At 48.6% G+C, this 25,237-nt stretch overlaps 1 protein-coding gene across 1 annotated transcript in view; it reads right to left on the bottom strand.

Moving 5' to 3' along the window:
• The window catches only part of GAD1 (glutamate decarboxylase 1), a 356,368-nt gene extending 355,588 nt beyond the window's left edge, over positions 1–780 (bottom strand). The window contains exon 1 of the mRNA XM_069616186.1: positions 761–780. The gene's annotated coding sequence lies outside the window, so the exon portion shown is untranslated. The remainder of the gene's footprint in view (positions 1–760) is intronic.
• Positions 781–25,237: the final 24,457 nt, after the last annotated feature.

Raw genomic sequence — 25,237 nt, 5'->3', positions numbered from 1 at the left:
AATGCCACCGGCGGTAACAGCGTGTGTGGCATGTTGCAGGGACCCTCGACAGACGGGGGCTCTGACCACAGCTGCGCCCTGGAACAGGGAGTTCGCGCGAGGTCACACTTTTGCGGTGGGTGTCACCATGGCAGCAAAGTGGCTGCGCAGCACGCGGGGCTGCTCCAAGCGGCCAGTGCCCCTGTGAAGCGCACCGTGTGCATGCGGGCTCCTTGCGGCCAGGGACGGCATTGCCTGGCGACAGCACAATCAGACCAACAGCGACCGAGCAAAGGGCCGAACTTTTATCCCTCCGAACACGCGCAATTATTGGATAATACCCTTTAATTACCCACCCATTCACCGGGTGATCCATCTATTCATTCACTCACCCATCACGCGTTCTACAACCACCCCCTTCCATCCTTCACCTATTCATTCATCAAACGATTGATACATTCTTTCTTTCTACCGCCCCCCATTCACCCATCATCACATGTTCATCTATCCATGCATCCACTCACTCATTCATCAAGTGTCCAGGAAGCAATTATTCATCCGCCCTTCATTCTTTCGTCGTCAAACATTCTTTGGTTCTCTCGTCCACCCGCATCCTTCATTCATCATGTGTTAATGCACCAAAGTTTCAATGGTTCTACCCTCCGCCCATGAACCCTCCACCCATCAAACGCCCGACTATCCGCCCATACACCCATCAGTCATCCATCAGACGATTCCTCGATCGCTCATTGGTCAATCCATCATCCCCGCCTTCACTCACCGACCCGAGAGGGGCGTAGGGGGAGCGACATCGCAAACTAACGCGTGTCAGTAGACATCTCTCTGGCGCGGCAGAGGGCGGCGCTGTTGCTTGCATAAAGGCAGTAAACTGAAATGCAACAGAAACAGACATGTCAAGTGGCCTAACGCGGGGTGCAGCCGTGGGGGAGAACGGAGGGGGTGGTGATGCCCCCCCCCCCAACCCCCTGTGATCGAACACAGCTAAAGAGAGCGCGCGAGCGAAAAGGGCACGAGGCGCAATCTTTCCTGTTAAGGGTGTTCTTCGGGGTTCTGCAGGCTTCCCGATACCTCCCTTATTTGTCGGCGTTGCTTGTTCCAGACAGATTCTATATTTCAATAATGCGATTTAACACTCAGCCAATACCGCAGGGAGTTAGACTCAAAGCATTTGATGTTTTCAGCACCGAGGCCAGAGGCAGCGAGGGGCCCCTGTAAGTCGCCTAAAACACGGCCCCCGGCCTTCGTCCACCCTTCATCACAGGAACAAGCCAGAGGACGTGTCTAGGGTGCTGGGCTTTTGCGAACCCCTCCCGCTAGATATCTAATTCTCTCATTGATGTATATTAATGTCCTCCTACAATCGGTCAGGGGGGGGTGTCAGGCGACGGATTCCTACACTCCGATGCGAGCTCCAGTAGTTGTGCCTCTTCAGCCTGGCCTAGGATGTTGCTCCTCACACCCTGTGTGCACGATGAGCGCACCACGCGTGCCATCTATCTTTGGGGACATATGCAAGTGTCCTTTGGAATAGGCACCCCATCTCGCACGCAACCCGAGAAGCGTCCAGCGGCGGGCCAGGAGAGGGCGACGACGCGGCGAGGGCAGACCTGACTGGGGAGAGAGAGGGTCGGGTGTCAAGATAAAAGCTACATTTCTCTTTTCGGCGCCCCACTACGAGACGTTCTCCTTTTTCTAAATTAGGCGAAGGCAGCCAGCCGTAATATTCTCCGCTAGGTGGCAGCAAACAGCAGCGATAAGGAAAGAGGCAGCACTTTTTTTTGTTCTAACTATTGATTGAAATTCATTGTGGATTACAGCACACATTCTAGCCCAGGAAAGAGCGAGCATAGTTGCATCCCGGTCCACGTGCCCATGAAGTAATAACGTCGCTTCTACGCCAACATGGGAAGCAGCCAGCAGTACAACCACTAGCCTTGCATTATCCACAAGGCTGCCTGGGTGGGGCCTTGGACCTCTTTACAACCAGATTTCGATCTGGGCAGGAGTCCTTCGGTCTTCTGGCTCCAACTCTCTGCAGGTTAACCGTTTCTCCAAGCAGAGAGCGGGAGGCAGATCCCTTTCTTGGGCTGGCTCTTCCCTCTAGAACAGCCTCCTTTCCCCCTCAGATTTCAACCAGATCTTAAGTTCTGGAAACTTCTTAAGACTTCCCCTTTCTCCTCTTCCTTCCCTCTCCCCCTCCTGCGCTAAACTCTGCCTCTGCTGTTGCAACTGGGGCCTGGTCCCTTCAGAGTCATACAGGGGCCAGACAACCGTCGACCAGTCCCCCCAACATTACATGCCAGTACTTGCACTCTGGCTCTCCAACATCCCTTGCCAGCCGAATCTGGCCTTCCCTCTCCACTGCACCCATGCCCCCTTCCCCCTTGTCCCCCTGGCACCTGCCTCCTTGGTCTGCCCAGCACTTGCCTGCCCTTCCCTTGGGGGTTTCCCACACCTTCACGTCCCCCTTATCCCCTCCCCACAAGCACTTACCAACTTGTTCTTGCACGGAGGATTGTCACAAGGTCAATATAAACGTTTTTGTTTCTCTTTGTTTTTCTACTTTGGGATTCTTATGTCTACCCCCCACCTCCCCTCCATCCCACAACCCTTCTTGTCTTGTGGAGCCTAGAAAAACTTGTCTATAGGCGCCATACAAATGTCAAATAAAAATAAATAACCTACAATGTTTATAGTGCATCTACTGTGAAGGTTGTGAAGAACTTCGATTTGTGACTAGAAACCATAAATAGAACATAGACAATGAATTGCAACAGAACATAACATCCTTGTAGTGACTCTGTTGTACAGATGAGGCTGGAGTGCCAGGTGCTTGATCCACGTAGGTCTATCGCCTTCTTCATGTCAAAGGTCAGGGTGTAAGTGTCAGGTGCAGTGCTCAGGGAGAAGAGCCACCCCTGGCCACACCATCTCATACAGCTCCAACACACCCGCCGGGTCATAGGGAACAGCCACACCAGGCAACACCATCTCATACAGCTCCAAGACACCGCCGAGTCATAGGGAACAGCCACACCCGCCGAGACATAGGGAACAGCCACACCAGGCAACACCATCTCATACAGCTCCAAGACACCCGCCGAGTCATAGGGAATAGCCACACCAGGCCACACCATCTCATACAGCTCCAAGACACCAGCCGAGGGAATAGCCACACCAGGCCACACCATCTCATACAGCTCCAAGACACTGCAGAGGGAACAGCCACGCCAGGCAACACCATCTCATACAGCTCCAAGGCACCCGCCGAGTCATAGGTAACAGCCACACCAGGCCACACCACCTCATACAGCTCCAAGACAGCCGCCGAGTCATAGGGAACAGCCACACCAGGCAACTCCATCTCATACAGCTCCAAGACACCCGCCAAGTCATTGGGAACAGCCACAGCAGCCAACACCATCTCATACAGCTCCAAGACACCCGCCGAGTCATAGGGAACAGCCACACCAGGCCACACCATCTCATACAGCTCCAAGACACCCGCCGAGTCATAGGGAACAGCCACACCATCTCCTACAGCTCCAAGACACCCACCGAGTCATAGGGAACAGCCACACCATTCAACACCATCTCATACAGCTCCAAGACACCCGCCGAGTCATAGGGAACAGCACACCAGGCAACACCATCTCATACAGCTCCAAGACACCCGCCGAGTCATAGGGAACAGCCACACCCGCCGAAACATAGGGAACAGCCACACCAGGCAACACCATCTCATACAGCTCCAAGACACCCGCCGAGTCATAGGGAATAGCCACACCAGGCCACACCATCTCATACAGCTCCAAGACACCAGCCGAGGGAATAGCCACACCAGGCCACACCATCTCATACAGCTCCAAGACACTGCAGAGGGAACAGCCACGCCAGGCAACACCATCTCATACAGCTCCAAGACACCCGCCGAGTCATAGGTAACAGCCACACCAGGCCACACCATCTCATACAGCTCCAAGACAGCCGCCGAGTCATAGGGAACAGCCACACCAGGCAACACCATCTCATACAGCTCCAAGACACCCGCCAAGTCATTGGGAACAGCCACAGCAGCCAACACCATCTCATACAGCTCCAAGACACCCGCCGAGTCATAGGGAACAGCCACACCAGGCCACACCATCTCATACAGCTCCAAGACACCCGCCGAGTCATAGGGAACAGCCACACCATCTCCCACAGCTCCAAGACACCCACCGAGTCATAGGGAACAGCCACACCATTCAACACCATCTCATACAGCTCCAAGACACCCGCCGAGTCATAGGGAACAGCACACCAGGCCACACCATCTCATACAGCTCCAAGACACCCGCAGAGACATAGGGAACAGCCACACCAGGCAACACCATCTCATACAGCTCCAAGACACCTGCCAAGTCATAGGGAACAGCCACACCAGGCCACACCATCTCATACAGCTCCAGGACACTGCAGAGGGAACAGCCACACTAGGCCACACCATCTCATACAGCCCCAAGATACCCGCCAAGTCATAGGGAACAGCCACACCAGGCCACACCATCTCATACAGCTCCAAGACACTGCAGAGGGAACAGCCAAACCTGGCCACACCATCTCATACAGCTCCAAGATACCCGCCAAGTCATAGGGAACAGCCACACCAGGCCACATCATCTCATACAGCTCCAAGACCCCCGCCGAGTCATAGGGAACAGCCACACCAGGCAACACCATCTCATACAGCTCCAAGACACCCGCCGAGTCATAGAGAACATTATCGTTTTTTTACAGTTTTTAAAACTTGCTTTATAGTTAAAATTAACCTTTAACAAATGTGTACACACATGTTAACACAAAAGATTATTTACATCAATTAGTTCATTATCATACTAAAAATCCATTTCAATTTAAAGAGTAAAAAAAATGAATAAACCAAAAAACAGACAAACAAAATGTAAAAACCCCTTTGTATATTACATTCGATTAACAACCCAATTTCCCAGTTTCAATGATCGAAGAAATCCTACTACTGCCAGCATATCTGAAGTTACATTGCCCCTCAAACATCCATTCCAGAAGCAGTCCAAATCAATATTTACTGCATCCCCAAAAAACTCTGAAGTACTTCAGTCGATTCATATGGTTTGGGGGACATCGTAGAATTAAATGCTTTAATGTTTCCATTGTAGCAGCAGCCCCCGCACGATCCGCATAAGACACGACCTGGTTCAACTTATTATATTTCTGCAATATTTCTTTGGATAAGAGAAGGTTCCATCTGAATCTAATACATTTGAATCTCGCGACTAGAGCACATTGCTAGGAAAAAAGCTAAAGTTCAGAATGTCTTATGATCCCTGCAAGATGGGCCAGGGGTGTGTAACCATGCATTTTTACCACTGTTTAAATCCAGTCCCTATTAAACATTCTTTTTCTTGTACAGTTAGGTCTATTAGTTAACTCTTCTCTGTTAGACTCAATGTCAGGCAGACAATAGAACACCTCTTCAAGGAAAAATCCACCCTGTAGGACAGTGGTCTTCAAATATTTTTGACCTGCCCCCCCGAGCAACATTTGGGCAGGCCACCCCCCCCCCCAAAATGTCAAATGGACATTATGTATTGTGCGCCATCACCGCACCCTACTCACAGTATCGTCCCTGGGCTCCCCCACCTGCTCCCATCACAGTCGCTGGGCTCCCTCATCCCACTCCTATCCAGCCCCTGGGCTCTCCCCACCCTGCTCCCACCACTTACCCAGTGCTCCCACCCATCCTGCTCCCTTCACAGTCCCTGGCCTCTCCCCACCCCATCACAGACCCTGGGCTCTCCCCACCCTACTCCCATCACAGTTCCTGGGCTCCCCCCCCATCCTGTTCCCAACACAGTCCGAGGGCCGGTGGCAGCAGGTGAATTTTTTAAGTGGAGGGCCATATCTATTTCCCCCAAAAATGCCATTGCAACCGAGCGCAGTGAGGGAACCCGAACGAATCAAGGAGTTTCGGGGGGGGACCCCCCCCCGTGAATTTTTTTTAAAATAATGGATTCAAATGTTGCATTTTAGAGCATACTTAAAGAAAAATGGGTAAATAGCCAAACAGTTTGCAATTGGTGCTGGGGTGCCCAAGTGGTTTGCATGACATTTTTTACTGGACATCTATAATAGATATCCATTAAAAAGATACCATACCTGTCCCCTGGGCCCCACTGGGTCTAACACAATCAACATGCATGATTATGTGTGTATGCAAGACGCCGTGGTGCCAAGGGGGAAAGCATGGTATTTTGACTGGATATCTACGATAGAAATCCAGTAAAAAAAATACCATCCCTGTCCCCTGGGCTCCAGAGCACCTCAGAAGGAGAGCTGATTTTGGCAGGTGGGTAGGGGGATTGTGCAACAAAGGCATTTAGGCATTTATAAAATGCCTTTGTTGTACAACCATCCTTCCCCCCTCTATCCACTACTTCCCAAAATCAGCTCAACGGACCAAAATAAATGAACACACGCACATTCATCCAGAAATCACTCTATCATTCACACGAGCATCCATCACCATACACTCACTCATAACACAATCATACACGCATCCATACACATGTTTAAATAAAAAAAAAGAACATAAACGTACCTTCTGCATTGGCCTGCGTGTGGGTGCTGAAACGCCTTGCTCCAGGCTGCTCTGTCCGTATGTGCAAGGAGAGGTAGGAGCTCCCCCTCGCACATACAGACATGCAGTGCCCCAGCCAGCATTTCCAATGAGCTATGCAATGCTGGTGAAGCAACACGCCCCAACCTTGTGTGGCTCAGTGAGCATGTGTGGCTGGGTAACTGAACTGTCAAAGGGAAATAGTGTTTCCCTTTGACAGTTCAGCCAGCACAGGAGCACTCCCTCAGATGGACAAATTATCTGAGGGAGTGCTCATTGTTTCACTGGGCTGGCTCCTTAGCTCCTCCATAATGGGTGAAGGGGGCCACTGGGTGGGCGCCCCCTCACCATTATGGATGAGCCGCCAGGCTCAGATTGGCCTATAGGGCAAGCCTGTACAAAAATGCTAGTGTGGGTCAGTGAAAATGGGCCAGGGGTGTGTAACCATTGGCCAATGTGGGCCAGTTTGGGTTACTTCACTATGCAGTTAGTAATTTTGGCCATTGTTGCTGAATAAATATTCTTTAAATATCACAATTTACTTACATTTTAACACAAAGCACCCCATTGGGTACTATTCAACCAGTCTGTGACTGAAGGAATTAATATCCATTTACAACTGCGGACCACTATTTAATTGGTGGCTGAAACAGTTTCATGCTTCAGCCCGACCATGTGAGCCGGCCATGCCCATTTCTTCCAATCTAAAAATAAATTAAAACATTTTTTTTATTTTTATTTTTTACATTTCATGCTGGCCTCTCACGGCCCCCCAGGGATGCGGGTGCGGCCCCCTGCTGGGGCGTGCCCCACAGTTTGAATGCTGCTGCTGTAGGAAAAGAAGAGGGCTCTATATTTTAACTAAGGCTCTGAATTTCAACAAAGATGAAAAAAGATCCCACTTGTCAACAAGAGTGTTAGACTCAGGTGTGAGATTATGAGATTATGGACTGTCAGTATGTCATTATTGTGACTGCACAAAGCACATGCCACCTAAAAGAGGGGTTTCAATTTAGCACTGCATAACAGCTGACATTATCATTTTGCACCACACCACAGTCATATGGACAGAGTTGCACTGAATCATAAAGACTAACAATTACTAACCACTAACCCCTACCCATTATTAGTACCCGGCGTGGCACAAACAAAAAGCCCCCTATTAATCCCTTTCCGAGCCTTACCAGCTGGTAATCCCGCTCACGTCGCACTGCATCCCTCACGTAGGTCCTCGCCTTTCTTTTGTGTTTCTTCAGACTGCCATGCAAAGGGAGAAGGGATTACACATAGTCCTTTATCCCTGTTCCATGACGGCCATTTTTATTGTTTACCTTTTTTTACATGTGAGACAATGGCCACCACGGAAAGGGAGAAGGGACTAGTCCCTTCCCCCTTTCCGTGGTGGCCATTTTCTCTGTTTACTATGGGCGCCACAGAAAGAGAAAACGGCCTAGGTTTTCCTGTCCGTGGTGGCCATTTTTGATTACTTTTTTACTTCTTTTTCCAGCTGCAAAATCCAGCGCGCCTCACAGCCAGAAAAAAAACACAGTACCCGAGTCTAACAGACTTGGGTAGTAATGGCAATAAGCCCCTCGACTGCGGGCTATTAATGCATAAGATAATGCTCCCAGGGCCTTCGTTAAGGCCTTGCTATGCTTGGGCTTGTAACTATGTGCCCCATGGGTATTACCTTATGCGGTAATGGCCCGTAGTCTCGGGGCTTATTGCTTAAACATATCCCCATACTAATATTCAAGAAGACTTTTGGTGCAAACTTTGGTACAGATTGATATATGAAATGAAATGGTAAACACTGGCTGTGCAATGTGTTTGGAGAGCACAGGGGGAAATGAACATGCAGAATGAAAGGATGTTTTCTTGCAGTGAAAATTGGAGGAATGCGAGTTGCGGAATATAGTGGCTTTTTACTCAAAGTAAATCCATTGTTCATTTTCAGAACTGGAAAACAGCACAGAGAAATGTAACACTTTTCATTCATTGCTGCTGTCTAACAGTGCAAGCTGGACAGTTGCATCTAGAACATTCTAGTGAGTTGGCCTGTTAAAGGCAGGTGGTTATGACTGGCACATGACTCACTATCAAAGGCAGTATTTTCTTCAATTTTATGTAAGTAAACATACATTCATGGGAGGTCTCAGACAGAGGGTTTGAAAAGAGCTGTCTCTCAGAAGGCTGGGCTCTCTCTCTTGGGCACTCTTAATCTATGGCTGAGGCTGGGAGTCTGCTGGATTCGCTGGCATGCAGGTAGGCTCGGGAATAGACTCTGTGGAGTTCTTTCACGCCGAGAGGGCAGTGAAGCAGATAAGGAAACCTCCCATGCAGGCTCTGTCCAAGCAGATGGGGAAGAGAGATTCTCACTGGCTAGGCGGACATAGAAATTCTGACTTTGCTGTACCTGGGGCTCACAGCATTATCCTTGATGAGTTTTCACTACTGAGGCAACTGTAAATTGCATGCATGTTCAACTGAGGCGTCTGATGCCACCCCATTAGCGGTGCATTCCTCTAGTAACAAGGCCTCATGCAGTGTGCATCGCAGTGACGTAAATGGGGGGAGTAATTCCAATGCCAGAGGTGAGATACATGAGCTTGCTCTTCCTCATGCCCTAAGGTGAAAAGGATGCTCACACCAGCAAATCTCTAGAGACCTTTGCAGCAGAGGGCTTGAGCACTCAAGCACTATGCAAGAACCTCTGGGTGCTAAAATTGCTATGATTGGGTTCACCATCCCCACTCCCTTACTCCTCACCTGGCAGCAGAGTTAGCTAAACGAAACACATTGAAAGCTATTTATTTGGCCCATGCAGTGTGGAAGGAGCACGTCTCAGAAGATGGCTCATGATCTCATGGCCCTCACAGCCAGAGTGTGATTTTCCATTGATATGCAGAAATAGTCTGGCTCACCGAGGTCCCTTAGCTTGTGTGGGTTTGACATTTCCTTGTTCCCTGCCAACCTGAGGGTTACCCTTGTAAGTGGGGTCTATTCTTTGAAGACAGCAACAAAAGCTGTCACCGTGTACATGGGGTACACACTCCCCTGTCCCTCAGACCTCTTGGTGTTTGGCGTGAAGGACACACCTCTCCCTCATGTAGCTTTGAGGGCTCTGCCCTTTTCTTCCCCCACTTAAGGTTGTCCCTTTGTATGCAGGGGTTGGAGATCCGCTGTGTCTCATGACCTTGCGTTTGTCCCTGATTTTAAGGAGCATATGTAACCTTCTCCTCATAATTTAGAGGTTAACTCCCAGGCAACAGTACATGAGAGTTGGCTCTGAGGTGGATGCTCACCTGTCCCTCACACCCCCGAGGTCTGTCCTTGCATTGTAGCAGGCACTTCCCTCAATCATTGCTTGGAGGGTTAGAACCCCAACAGATGGGGTGTACTCTCGCATGGCCCTCAGGGACAGCAGCTCTGTTGCATGGACTGATGTGGAGTGAAATACTCCATACCCCATAGGAGCTGAATGGTATTACTCAGACTGGTGTGATCTTTTTGCGGGCAGTGTGTCTCATTAGCTGCCCCTCACACAGCGCGGGTGGCTACTTCCAAGCAAAAACTGAACACCAGTTATACTTACTGACCCGGTAGTGACTACTTTAGGTTATGGATTCAAGGTGCAAGCATCAGGACCAGCACATAGGGAAGACAGACACACTGGGTACACCATCTCATCCAGCTTCCAGGCACAAAATGACTCTCTTGGAAAATTCGCCCAGGCAACACTCTCACCTTGCCGCTCAGCTCCATGCAGGCCCGCTATACATTCCAGCAACACTCATTCCCAGGATGCAACAGCGCAGCTGACTGCATTCTAGAAGTACCATTTTCTTTAATAATTAACATGTTTTCACCTGTCAAGTTCCCATCCAACCATCACCGCTCCGTCCATCGGTGCTCTTACAAAACCTTTAGACTGCACTCTGAATGAAGCTGGGAGTCCCTTAATGTCTTCTATCACAGGAGCTGCCACGCCCACTTCAGTAATATCTGTCATGTATAGCATGGTTCTGGGGTGCAGGAGAAATGGCTCCGTGTCAACTCGACGTCGCTGGGGAAAAAACCCTAGATCTTACAATAGATGAACAAATGTGGGAGAAGGTATGCATTCAGACTAGTAGAGTCTCCTTACATTAGGAACTGAATAGCCTACATTTTAAATCCCAAATCTCTACACCAAGCTTACCATGCACCCGTTAGTCTATGTAAATCTGACCCCATGGCATCTGAGGCATGTCCTAAGCATGATAACGCTGATTTTACCCAACTCTTTTGCTTCTGCCCCATTATCCAATCATTCTAGCTATCCAGATGTTCTAATTTCTTTTGAGCCACTGTCTTCTTTGCGGGTCTTACCCCTTCCCACTCGTAAAATCTTTTTTTTTTTCGTTCCCCCACTTGTAAAATCTTGTTTTTTAAAAAAATCTTGCTCTTCTCCTCACCCGCAAACAAACTGCGATCAATGGAATTCGTCATTTTGTCTCCCACACTATCAGCTTGGTTTCATGTCAGCTGTGGGACAATAACTGAAGAAACATACAGGGAGTTAACTCCCCTCCCCAAAACACATGTTCATATTTTTAACATTGGGAAAAATAGGCTGTCGTGAGAATTGAAGTAACCAACAAGGCACGGCAAGTGGTTAACTTGTTTATAAGGTTGCCTATTCACAGCCCAGCAGCACACGGCCACCACCTCCAGTTCCTCACCAACCTTCACCTTCCTCCCCGTTCGATGTTTCCCAGCAACACCCCCCCCCAAAACAAGCATTCCACATTCCAACCAGGACAAGGTACAACACACACCCCTCCCCATATCAATTGCCTCCAATAATTCCCAACGTGAATTGAAATACATGTAAGAACTACTGATGAAAAATTGAATTGAAAAAATAAACTAATAATTCACAATGTGAAGTGAAATAGTCAAGGAACTAATGATGAACATTTGAGATGAAAGACAACATTAACAAACATTTCAACAATCTCTGACTAACCTGTCTAGAAATAACAAAACATGCTCTTAATGGACATCCACACTAACGGACCGATTCATGGAATAAATGTGCGCCGAAAAGGGGAGCACAAGTGTGAAAATCGCAGCGCAAGTGTGAAAATCGCAGCGCATGCGTGCCAAAGCCGCATACATCGATTCATGAAATTCAGTGCACGTGTAAATCCTGGGATGTGCGCTAAAATCGTGCGTGGCGCACGCGGGTGCACACGTCATTAAACGGCGTGTGCTACGCGCACAGGGAAAGCGCACATAGCGCAGCGCACACAACAAAAGTGGGCGGAACACAGGGCGTAACACGCGGAATGGGGAACAACGCGTGAAAATGTGGGCGTTACGGGGGAAGTACAGGAGTTAAATGCTCTTAACGCCCACACGCGCGCCAACAACACGTATTCATGGAATCAAACAGGGGAAAGGCGTGCGCCAAAAAAGACCCGATAATACGGAAACACATACGCCAGCAGGAAGCAGGTGTAAGCGGCACCGCGCAGCATAAAAGTGCGCGCAAACAACAAACAAGCTCAGATGCTACGATGAATATACCGTTCCTCGCAGCAGTGGTCATGGGGCACTGCAGGAGGAGGAGGATAGACAGGCCCCGCATTTTTTTACCCAGGACCAGCCTTTTTGTGATGCCTGATGACCAGGTGTATGGGAGGTACAGGTTTCCACCACAAACAATCCTCGCCCCGGTGAGTGAGTGGGAGGATGACCTCACATCACCCACCCTGTGCTCGCAAGCACTGAGCCCCTTGGAAAAGGTGCTCAATGTACTGCACTTCTTGGCTACTGATTCATTTCAGCGGACAAGTGCCATAGTGGGGGGGGTGTCACAAACCACGCAGTCACGCTACCTACACCAGGTGTTGGCCATCATGACTGCACGCCCCTCAGTCCGCAGGCACATATACATGCCCAGAACACCTGCAGAAAGGCAGGCCGTGGTCCAGGACTTTTACAGGGTGGCACACTTCCCCAAAGTGCTAGGTGCGATTGATTGCACCCATGTGGCTCTACGTCCTCCCAGGGCCACTGAGCACATATATCGAAACCGCAAGCACTGGCATTCAATCAACGTGCAGGTAGTATGTGATGCCAAGGGAATCATCACTTCAGCATATGCCAACTATCCAGGGTCAAGCCATGATAGTTTCATTTTCAGAATGTCACCCCTAGCAGTTCGGGCTGGACTGCCCCATTTGGGGTGGGGCCATGCCTGATTTGCATATGGTCTTTCCTCTTCTGTAATGGCTTGGCAGGCAAAGAACGATGGTCTGGAGGGTTGCCCCGAGCAATGCCAGTGGTTAAGATTCAGTCTAAACCTTCCAGCCATCATCCCTTTGTTTTTGCTTTGTCACCCCTAAACCAGGACCTGGAAGCTGGGCGGCATGGCGACACATGGCTGATTGGTGAGTATAAAGGCCTGTGCACATGCATGCATGTCAGATACTGAGTAATGTGACAACCCCACTAATGAGAGCCCTCATCACCTCCCCAGGGGACAGTGCCTACCCTCTGAGCACCTACATGATGACGCCAATTCGGAACCCCACCACACTACCGAGGTAAGATACAACACAGCCAATATTGCAACCCGGGGCATAGTGGGGCGCACATTCGGAGTGCTCAAGTCACGCTTTCTCTCCCATGACCGCTCTGGTGGGCAGCTGCTATATGCGTCCCCAGTAGTGTGCAGGATCATAGTGGCAGCATGTGCCCCCACATCCCCAACTACATGCACAGCCGCTGCGCATGGGAGGTGAAAGGGCACGTGGTGAGGCAGCCCGTACCCAGCTTGTGGCAAATTACTTCACCTAAAATCCCACCCCTGCGGAGTGCACACAGGCCTGGCACATACCAGCTGACAATCAATGATGATGACAAAAGGGACAATCAACTGTCACAACCATACCAGCCTGAGATTGCTCACCTGGAAGTGTTACATTGTGTGCATCACTACCTACTTAAAGACACCCAATGCTGTGTCACAAAAAGACACACATTCATGCAGCAGGAATGACTACCCCCTTGCAAAATACCACATCAAAATAGTGCCATGTCACCCAACCCCTCCCCATCTCAGCTACCCAACACACCATGGCATGGCATGCAATGTGAAAGCAACCAAATGAATGCACAACACATGACACAAGTGTCACAAAGTGCACTGTCCCTAATGTAAACAGGCCACAGGCAATATGCTCTCAGTAATCAATAAGAAACAGCACACATGAACAAATACTTAACAGCAACACAAAACATCAGTACAGGATGAAACCGTGGCAATATATGGCAGGAAAAAATTAAAGTAGTGCAAGTCTCACAACCTGACTAAGGCAGCACTTCGACCCCTTCCAACTGCAGAGTGTTGCTGTCAGGCAAATGTCTCAGTGTACTGCATACAACATGAACTGCATCTGCAAAGGAGACGGCCTTGTGAAGACATGAAGAACCTACATGTATATAAGGAGAAAGACATGGATGCACAAGCACATATCAATACACCGTGCAGTGCAGAATCCAACAACAATCCCCACTAGGGATGTACACACAGTTTTGACTACAGACTGCCCACACAACTCATGGGAGCCCAATGTCACTGTGTAAGTTACTGTCACTTGGTCACACCCTTTGCAAGCCCATGGAAAGGGGAAGCAGGAGGGGTGTGTGTGTCAGGAAACCAAGCATCTAACCCAAAGACAGGACAAGCCTGCATGTGCCCAGCTGAAATACACAGTAGATGCCCACAGGAGCCACACAAAGCAACACACTGTAAACAATAAATAAAACAAAAATACAATAAAAAATGGCCATGTGTGGACCAGGGGGGGGGGACCCAGGTGGGATGAGGTACAGGGTGCACCCCAACACCCACATGTGTGGATGTTGAGAGAAAAAAATACCTCCATGGGCTCATGGCCTGCGCGGCTACGCTACAGTGGGAGAACTGTTGTCGCTGTCATCACCACTGCTACTACATCAGGAGGTGGCCGTGATATGGGAGGAAGCCCACGCAAAGCCCTGGTATGGTCCTCCATGGCAGCAAGCATGCGGGTCTGGAAGGTTTGGTTCTGCAGGATGATGGTACGGATATCCCCATGCAGTACCTCATGGGTAGCACACATTTCTGCCTGCATGGCCTCGCGTGATGCCGGATCTCCTGACGGGTTGTCTGGAGCTCAGCTGAGAGTGAACGTGTGAGCTGCTCCAGCTGCTGTTCTGACCTAAAATTCCGGAAAACATCAAGTTCACCCAGAGTATCTCTGAGGGACCCGTGTTCTAACCTCAGGGCTTCCCTGTGGGCCTGTGACTCTACAGATATGGCTGCGTGCAGAGTCTCCAGTTGTTTGATTCCATGAATACGTGTTGTTGGCGCACGTGTGGGTGTTGCGAGCATTTACCTCCTGATACAGTGATGGCAGGCAGATGAATACATCAATGGTTGGTCCCTTCAACATGACAGAAGACAACAGTCATGTTCAACATTCAAACAGGGCCCAAAATGATTGAGTCCAGGCCATTACTCAATCAGCCTGAATGGTTAAATCATTCCCATAACAAGGTAATAAATGTGGGCCATCGTGGGGTGTAATCTATGACAGAAGTATGTCACATTTGTGGCAGTACGTCAAAAAGAAATGTGTCCTAGACATGGCCAGGATTGAAATAATCCGGCTGAATGAACAGGAAAACATTTTGAACAATGTTGTTGCAAGATGACAGTTGAAGGTCTACTGCAGTAATCTGGTGCAAATTGGCAACTGTGGTCAGAAGGGATACTGTCATAACCAAACCCAAGTCCGGGGAATGGTTTGAAGGGACCACATGGGTGACCCATACCAGTCATGACTACACAGCCTCACCTGGCACTCAATCAGAACACATCACCCAAGCAACATACACATGGATTGCACACACATGCATGGCCACTCACCGGACAATGCTTGAAGACCTGGTAGGTCTCCCATGCCTCGGATCTGATCCTCTGTGATGAAGCCTCCAGCTACAGACTCATGTTCAGTGAGTTGGTTGTCCTCTGGTGGAGACCCACCGCCAGTAACCAGAGTAGAGGCATGATTGGAAGCCAGCTTGTTCTTTGCTCTGTGTTTCAGGTCATTCCACTGCTTATGGCAATCATCAGCTGTGCGCCTCACAAATCCAAGGGCACTAATGTGGTCCGCAATGGTCTGCCAGTGGGCCCTACGTTGAGCAGGCGTAGTCCTGCACCCTGCAGTCACCACCATTTCGCAGCTATGTGCCAACACATAGGCCACAAGTGCATCTAGTTTGGCGTCATTGAAGCTAGGCTTCCTTGACGTGCCGGAGTGTGTAGCCGTGTCTGGGGTCCCAGCCTGTAGTGCAAGAGCACCCTTCTTCTTCTTGGAAGATGGTGCGGATCCTGAGTGGCTTACGCCGCTCTGGTTGGTAGGGGCAGAAGCGCAGGTCGACTGGGTACTGGAAGTTTCCAAAGGCACAATTACCAAAATTCTCACTGCAGGTATTGGCTGCAGGGTGATGTTGGCAGGACCAACCTCGGTGTGATGGACTTGGACCGACATTGTCCCGGCTGGGAGACTCGGAACTGGGGTGGATTGAGCTGCAGCTGCCCCTGCAGCCTCCTCACCCTGGCTACTTGGGGCAGCAGATGACATTGCTGCCCCAGATCCATGTGGCCTGGTGACAGCAACTTTCACCACTACACGTGGCTTAGACTTGGTGACACGGAAGTCAGCCTGGGAGTCATCCTGTGCCAGTTCAGTTGACAATATGGGCCGGTTTAACAAGGGCTGAGCTGGGATGGTGTCAGCTACATTTCCCCCAACCATTGGGGAAGGGGTGGGGGCATAGGTGGGCCCGATTGGTCCTCCACACACTGGCCTCTTGGGCCACCCTGCACACCATGGCCACGTCCCCTACCGCACCCACCTCCTTGAGCTCGGCCACCTTTGCGTCCCTCACTGCTTCGTCGCCTCCCAACCATGGCACTGATGTTGTTGTGTGTATGGGGGTTGCAGTAAACAATTGTCCTGGGCAATTGGGGTGAAAGGGGTAGGGTACTAGATGGAATTCGTACCCTAGTGCTCTAGCAAGGCTATCTGTGACCCCTGGGGGAAGATGACGGGTCACGCAACGCACAGGCACCCCGAAAACAAAATGAAACATGCACGCAACCCCTGGTAGACCACGTGCATGGAAAAATGAACCCGCACTACGCTGTGGCACCCAGAAACACAAAAATAAGCATACGCATGATACACGTAGCCTACAATGACCTCTGAAGGGGTACGCGACACACGGGGGCAACCACAGTTGGAAAATACATGCGCGACTCACCGTCTGCCTGGAAAAAGAACATGAAAAAGACGCATGTGTGCGCGTTGTCAACACCCCCGCCAAAAGAAGAATTGAACGCTGTCTGAGTAAACAGGGAGTACCAACTGGAACCGTTGTGAAGTAATCGCATGTGAACCGACAAGAAGTACAAGAATCACCCGCTCGCTCTCCACAAAAAGCACATACAAGAAAATGGCATCCTATGCATACCTTTTAAGCCAGCCCACACGTGTGACGTTACTTACGCACGTATGCGCTAAGGGCCTTTCCTCCAATTACACGCAGTGCCACCCAGACGTGCAGTTTTTTCACATGTACAATAAACTTGCACCCGTTGTGGGAAACGCCCGCGCGCGTAACATCACAAACGCGCTTACGTGCTAAGGGCCTTTCCTCGAATTTCACGCTGACATGCACTTTTTTCACGTGCCAAATCACTCCGTATCAAGCTGGCCACGCGACAACACACAGAAGACCACGCTTCTGCCTAGAAGTCCCTTAGCCTACCTCCCAGAGCCCCAAGCATGCTCCCACCTCCCATCTGCTGCTGCCTGCCTGCCTGAAAAACACCTGCCCTGCTCTTTGGTGCCTGCACGTCAGCCATCTGCAGGGGTCCAGTTGCTGTGACCACCCCTGTGTGAACAGAAGACTCTCGACTGGGATACCATCGCTCCACAGCCCAGCCCCAGGACCCAGTTGCCCACCCACACCTGCCTCGGGGGTTGCCATGTCGGACACAACACCATCTGGCACCAGTGGCAACCCTCCCAGCAGTCCTGGGGCAGTATGATGCCCTCTTTGGAAGTTTGCGTGCCGACTATGAAGGACGGAAGAGGATCTGGATGGACATCGTGTCTGCCATCAACGTGGAGGTTGGTGGCAGCCTGTGACATCAAACACGTCCGGAAGCGCTTGGAGGACTTCAGGTCCAGGACCCTCAACAAGGCCCGGCGCCTCTTGAAGGCAACGGATGGTGAGGGCTGCCGGGTCTGCCTAACCAACAACCAAATAAGGGTCTGGGAACATTTACGCCCAGCGCTCCACGTCCAGGTCCTTGAGAGGCAGACCCGTCTGGAGTCGAGCGGTAAGTGTACATGCGTACTGATTGGACGCTGTGCGTGTTGAGGTGTGGCAGGAGTGTGCAGGTTGCACATATGTATTTGTAGGGCCATGTATGGATGTGTATGTACAGGGACGTGAACCTGCCATATGTGAGTCCTCGCATGTGTGAACTGGAGAAAAAAAGACGTGTATCGCTACCCGTCAACCCACGGTGCACTTTAATAGGAGCAAAAACCTCCCAGTCTGTTAATGTAACTCGTAAATCTTTTCAGTTTTGAAATTTAAATAATTCAAGTTGCATCTTTAAATACATGATTTCAATATTGTCACTAAGAAAATTCAAAGACTCCAATTCTTTGAAAAGGAAAAAAGCACCTTTTACTGGTTTTCTTAATAAAATTTTAGGAAACATTAAACAATCATTCTTGTTAATGTGGTGAGTCAATCATCAAGAACCTCAAAATTTAAATATCAAAATAATAGAAAACTCAAAATTGCAATATCAAGACAATTACAGAGTTTATGTCACAAGAAACCGTTCACTGTCACAGTTCAGAGGACAATTCTTCTTTAGAACATAACAGAAATCACAATGAAGCCTGCTTTCCTTTGGCTGATTGTTAGTTTGGAGCACTGTTGCCTCCAAGCCATTTGGTATATCAAACACAAATGTGAAAAAAACTTCTTTTGGTCGAGGTTCATCAATCCCAAATAGTACCAAATTTGTGTTATTGCTTTATTGCCAACGCGTTTCGGACTATCCATCTGTCCATCTTCAGGGCAGGTGATACTATTGGTTCCAAAACATAAGTTCAAGCGCACCTTCAAAAACTAAGGCAGAATGTGAAGAGGGACCGACTGTTAGATTTGTATTATATAGCTAATACTAAATTTTCTAACTGCTAAATTATGGATGACCCACCTCGTATTCCTAGCTGGTGGGAAGTCTCAAATTCCAGACTTTATAGCAAATCCTGCAACATGGATATCGCTACAGCCGTATTGTTAAGTGTGCCATAGATTCACTTTCCAGGCCAGTCCCTTCATAGACAGATGATTCTAAAATAGAAGTAAAAATGGATATAACTATATAACTAACGACCTTAATATGGGCCATTATATTGTATTTCCTAAACTAAAAGTTTGCATTCAAACGTAAGACCAATCCTACAACTTAGCCAACTTTGCTAATCCTGTAAACAAGTGATACATCTGTGTCCAAGAAGTGTAATAGTTCACCTCATTTCCTTATCTTAAAAGGAGAGGTAACTCGTCAACAGACACCGAAAATAAAGAAGTCGAGTCTAATCAACGATCTGCTGGAGTGCTCGTAGGTTAATATATCTATACCGTCCTCGGATTTCCCACTGTGATTTCCATAAATCCTAGAGCTCATATAAAGAATCTTTCCTTACCTTCTAGTCAAAAATCTGATTCGACAAGTGCAAATCCAGGTGACCGGCGCGAGAGAGTATACTTCTCGTCCGTACAAGACGCTTTATGTAACAATGTAGTTCCCAATTGCGCATGTGCAAGGTGAGCAGTTCGGACATGAGGTGCCGATCTCTACCCGCCTGCGCATGTGCATTACTCAGGCCGCGGGCGCTAGTAAAATACGCCTGCGTGTCGATGCTAATCAGTCCCATAGTGGATTCTGCTACGCATGCGCGCAGCAGACCACCTGAGTGTCTGTCTCGCGCGCATGCGTACCAGAGTTCACCATGGTTCGGGTAGGATTCCTCATCTTAAAGAAGACACAGCATCTGGTTTTTTAGCCACTGTATATATAAACTGTATATATAAATGCTGGAAAGACAGTACTGCTGAGATCACAAGGCTATTATCGTGTATGTAGAACCAAACAATAATAAATCACTTAAACATCAAAGATCCAAAGGAATAAGATTGATAAGACGGTGGTCGAATCGTACCATGTACTATATATCTACAGTGTGTAATTTGGAGACAGCTAAAGCTAATAGCCTAAGGTAAGTTGAGTATCACACTATACGCACTAACTATGAGGTAATTTCACATGTTTTAATTAATCACAGGTAGATGGTGAATCACACCTGTAACTGGGAAGGAAGAGATTAATTATGTCGTTGTCCAGCTAAGCGGGGATGACGCAGACACAGTCTGCTTGGGTCCCCGTGTGCGCCGGGCAGTGGTATATATGTGATAGAACCAATAGGTTGTATCTCCTATATTCATGATGGTATTAGGTAATTTCACATGTTTTATTTACTCATGGGTAAATGGTGATTCACACCTGTACCTGGGAAGGATGAGAATAGTTATGCTGTTACACAATTAAGCGGGGATGATGCAGACAAAGTCTGCTTGGGTCCCCGTATGCACCTGGCAGTGGTATACATGTGATGGAACCAATAAGTTGTATCTCCAACATTTGTGATTGTATTAGATGTACGTATCACATACCCTCCTGCCGTCATATTCATTCAGAAAAGTGTTTCTGATTCACTATAGACGTTCCCACCTCTAGGGCTAAGTTTAATTTGTTCCAATATCACAAATTTAATTTGAGCAATTGAATGTCTGGCTTCTAAGAAATGCATAGCTACTGGTGATTTTTGACTCTTTGTTCTGATATTGGACTTGTGTTCTGACCAACGTATTTTTGACTTTCTAGTGGTCATGGCTACGTAAAACATACCGCATGGACATTTTAGGCAATAAATCACATTAGATGAATCACATGTACATGAATGTTTCAAAGCGATAGTCTTCCCTGTATGTGGATGTCTAATGGTATTGCCTTTTATTACATTGCTACAGTGTTGACAATTTGAACATGGGACAGTTCCTTTGTAGGTCAGTGTTGTATTTCTCGTGGTAGTCATGTCTGCTCTCACCAGACTGTTACGTAACGATCTGTTGTTCCTGTAGGCAAATGTCGGGGTGTTTGGAAAGAGTTGTTGAAGCTTTGGGTCAATTTGTAGCATATGCCAGTGTTTCTGAATAATCCTTTTTATCCTTTTACTCTGTGTTGAGTGTGTTGTAACATACACCAATTTCTCTTGATCCTGGGTGGATTTCGGTGTCAGCAAGGTTTCTCTTTGAACTAGATTCACTTTTGCTTTAACTTCGGAGATTAAGGATCTATTATATCCCCTTTCAATGAACTTAGTTTGCAAATCAGATGATTGTCTTGAGTATTCTGCGGCATCTGAGATATTCCTTTTGTATCTTAAGAACTGACTCAACGGTACACTGTCCAGTGTCCGTTGCGGGTGAAAACTCGTAGCTAGAAGCAAACTGTTTCTATCATTTCTTTTTAGAAGACACGTGTTTCTAATTTCCCATTTTTCACGTACACTTCGACATCCAAAAAATTGATTTTTGATTCGCTCATGGATGTTGTGAATTTAATCCTTGGATTCATATTGTTCATCATAAAAAAGAATCGCTGGAGTTCCTCCCTAGGGCCTGTCCAAATCCCAAAGATATCATCAATATACCTTGTGTACAATGACAAATGGCGTGACCATGTCGAAGATGTTAATACATGTTCATGTTCTAAAAAGAACATGAATATATTGGCGTAGCAGGGGGCCATAGCTGCACCCATGCTGGTTCCTGAAGTCTGTAAGAAGTAACGTTCACCAAATTTGAAGAACTTATTCATTAGCACTAATTTCAGTAAAGTCAAAACAAACACTCGGTCTGCTTTGCAGTCCTCTGTTCTCTATAACATCCATTCAACCGCCTCTAGGCCCGCTTCGTGGGTGATATTAGTGTAGAGGGACGTGACGTCCATAGTAAAGAGGACGTCACGATTTTCTACAAATTGAACCTTTTGTAGTTTTCTCAAAAAGTCGGTAGTATCCTTCAGGTAAGTCTCTGTAATCTGAATCAGTGGTTGCAATATTCGATCTAAATACTGTGCAAGTGGTTCCAAAATATTGTTTGTAGCTGCTATAATTGGACGTCCAGGGGGTTTCCATAGTCTCTTATAAATCTTTGGTAGTATGTACAAAACCGGTGTGATCGGATGTTTATTGTTCAGGAATCTGTGCTTTTTTTCAGAGATCTTCCCCATCTGTTCAGCTTCATCCAAAGTTTCTTTAACCAATCCCATGATCTGGTTAGTGGGGTTAAAATGTATTTCCTGATATGTTTCTGCATCCGCCAATTGTCTTTCAATTTCCTCAATATAATCACTTTTGTCCATTAGGACAAGTGCGTCCCCCCTTGTCTGCGGGTTTAAAGATTATCTCCTGGTTGTCTAGTAATTTTTTCAGGGTTTGTCTCTCTCCTGCAGAAAAGTTGCCATGTCCGCTACTTTTGAACTGCAGTTCCTTAAAATCTTGTAGAATGTACTTTTCAAATGTAGATAAAACATGATTCTGGACAGGCGGGTTGAATTGACTTTTAGGACTAAGTTCCAAGAACTCATCCGATTCATCATATTCCTGATCTTCCATGACATCATCGAAGAATACCTTTAATTTCATTTTTCTTAAAAATCTAAAAAAATCAATCTTTTCTTTGAAGAGTGTACTGAGACACATCGATGGTGTATGTGTTGGTAAGCATGCTGGCCAAATGCAGGTGTGGGTGCACACATTTGTGAATTTCTGTGTATATACTGTGGCATGGTTGTGGTGTCACACATGGATGCTGGTTCCACCTGCATGTATCTGCACTATGTACATGTGCATATGTGTGTGTATGACAAGCGTGCAACTGTGATACACCATGGATGCATGTGACACTGTGACACTGACATGTAGGAGGCTGATTGCCAGATGTGACATGGATGGCGATGTTATCACTGCGACAGATGGTGGAGATGTACAGATGCATGTATGTCTGGTGGCATGTGTGCATGTGTTCTGCACTCCCGTGTTGCATGTGACATCAGGCTCACCTTCAGCTACTCATGCTATTGTTTGTGTGTGGATGGTGCTGCCTGGTGAAACATTCCTGTTGTTTTGCTCATGTGTGTGAGTTGAAATGACATGTGTGTTGCGGTGTGTGATGCCATGTCTGAAGTCTGCTACTGCCACTCATCTGCAACTGTCATGTGTGTATCAGACCATTGTACATTGCCCTGAAGCCTGTGTTCTGTCTCTCCCTGTCTGCAGCGTCAACTGATGAAGAGGGCGGAGACGGTGCTGTGGAGCACAGCGGCAGGGATCCCACCGCCAGCCAGAGACGCAAGGCCCAGCTCCCTTCCCAGGTTGACATCTCTTCGGGGAGTGAGGAGTCTGGTGCCACGTCCACAGCCGCAGCTGCCGGGGGTAGGTCCAAGAGGCGGATGTCGGAGGTGGACTCCTCGGCAGCAGAAGGGTCAGCTGAGACCCCACAGGGGGCCTACGGAGGAAGATGGCATGGAGTCATCCAGGTTGGTGGGGGGTTTCTTTGAGGAGGAGGCTGTGGAAGTAACACGCACAGGGCCTGGAGGGGGGATTCCACTAGTGCCAGTGGTGCAGTCCAGGGGCAAGGACAGGAGGCAGCACAGGCCGCTGCGGAGGTGCCTGTGTGCAATCCTGTCCCCCGATCCTGTGACTGCATCATCCGGTGCCAGCAGGGATGCTTTCGCCCAGACGCATTTTCAGGGAGGGGATAGCCGCACAACAACTGGCCCTCCTCTCCCTGCGGATGTGGCAATCCGGGACCGTGTTCAGCCTGTCCTGGCTGGGGTGGCGTTGTGTGTTTGTGACATTCAGGGTGACGTGCAGGGTTCTCGTGAGGACAATGCATCTCATTTCGAATGCCTCGAAGACCGCGTCGACCGGCTAGGAGGGATCACCGGTGCTGGGTTCCTCCGTTTGCTGGAGCTTCTACCGACCCCCTCCTCAACTGAACCCCCTATGCGCCAGTCGTCCTCTGTGCCATCTTCCTGCCCAAGTGTCACCCGGGCACCCTGTGGAGCTGGCTCTGATCCAGCGGCCATGCTGGTGGAGGATACAACCCTGCCACAGTCGGGAGTCGGAGGTCCAGCAGGGGTGGCCACCCTAACAACTGGACCCCAGCGGGAGGATGACGTGCAGGCAAAAACGGGCAGGGCACATGCACGGCAGCAGCAGGCTGAAGGTGGGAGCGATGATGGCTTGGGGCCAACAACATCAGAGGGGCAGGCATCGGTCGGAGGGCAGGAGGACCCTGGATTGGGAGTGTCTTCCGTGTGTCAGTGGTTGGGCCAAGCCATAGATGCGGAGAGGTGGCGGGCAGAAGAGTCATGGCTCACAATGGTCAGGGCGGAGAACTCCATGCGCAGGGCGCTGAGGCGGGCCGAGTGCCTCGAGACAATTCGCAGGGAGTTGGAGTTGAACATGGCATCGTCCCTGCGAAACCTCGGGGCCATGGAAGAGGCCCGCCTCCAGGACATAGATGAGGAGTTTGATGATGCCCTGGCCCGGGAAATCAAAAATTGAGCCATCGGACTAGCCCGCCGCCATTGTATATAGTTTGTAGTGTTAGGTTTCATTTTCCATTTGCTTTATTTTGGGGTGCTTGGACAATGCCTCACCCTTTTGTATATAGTTATTTCTTAGATAGTTTTTTTATAGGTTTCATTTCATTCGTTGGGCTCATGGACCCTGGATTGAATCGCTGTTCATAGTTGAACTGTGGATTTATGAAAACAAATTTTTATTTTAATCACCAAGGATCAATGGATTTTACAATTTACATTTCCTTTTGGATTTGCTATGGTGGACAGAGAGTTTGGACGACTTTCTTTTGGATTACTTTGGATTGAGACTTCATTTCTTTTTTTCATTTTTGGACATACATTTCTTTTCTTGTTCAAAATATTTTTCATGTTTTCATTCCATTACCTTCATTTTGTGTAAAATACATTTTGATTAATTACTTCCATGTGTGGTATTCGCTCATTGGTTTACTGCATATCACAATGTGGGTTTATACAATCACTGGCACCCAGTGTGTGTGTGTGACAGACATGTGTTGATGTACATAGTTGACTTTTGGTTTGTGTCATGTAATAGGCCATTCAGTGTGGGGTGGATGGGAAACTTGATTAGGTCTCAAGACTGGGGTGGCGTGCAGTGGGATTTTGGTGGACATGAGGCCCATGAATGTGCATCTTTATGACATGAGTTGGGGCCTGCTGGCAGGTGCCCATCAATGCTGGGTGGGTGGGGGTGCAGGGGGACATGAGTCCGGGCCTGCTGGCAGGTG

Source organism: Ambystoma mexicanum, chromosome 9, assembly GCF_040938575.1.
Source record: "Ambystoma mexicanum isolate Mex_15411 chromosome 9, UKY_AmexF1_1, whole genome shotgun sequence".
In the NCBI taxonomy this organism is placed as follows: Eukaryota; Metazoa; Chordata; class Amphibia; order Caudata; family Ambystomatidae; genus Ambystoma; species Ambystoma mexicanum.
This window is presented reverse-complemented; position numbering and strand designations above follow the sequence as displayed.